The following is a 482-nucleotide window of genomic DNA, read 5'->3' as shown; positions in this document are numbered from 1 at the left end:
ATTGAACTCTGGGTTGGCAAGCAAGCAATTTTATTTTTCAAAAAACAAATTATATAGCTGAATACACAAATTGCTAAAATACCTTTATTGTTAACAGTCATTGTCTGTTTATGACCACTGTCAAAGCTTCATCATGCTACTGAACAGTGGCATGCGGGTCCCACGTATTGAGTTTCTGATCTCAAACATGGGACCATGGACATTTCCCTACATATGGCAGAGAACACAGGGAAGTTTTTTAAAAAAAGCAGCAGTGAACCAATCTCCATACTGGCAACAGTCCGCAGGCAGGCAGGCCTGAATGGAGATAGGAAATTGTATTGACTGCCAATCCAAAGGTAAAAATTAAACTGTAGTGCCTCAGTGCCATCATTAAATTAATGAGCAATTAGTAGTTCTTAAGTGAGCAAATAAAAATGAAGGCAAGTAGAATTCTTAAAAGTTTATATTTAGAAAATTGCAGATTACTGACCGCAGTAATC

This window comes from Cetorhinus maximus, chromosome 7 (assembly GCF_964194155.1).
Source record: "Cetorhinus maximus chromosome 7, sCetMax3.hap1.1, whole genome shotgun sequence".
NCBI classification, from domain to species: domain Eukaryota; kingdom Metazoa; phylum Chordata; class Chondrichthyes; order Lamniformes; family Cetorhinidae; genus Cetorhinus; species Cetorhinus maximus.
Note: the sequence above shows the minus strand (reverse complement) of the source record.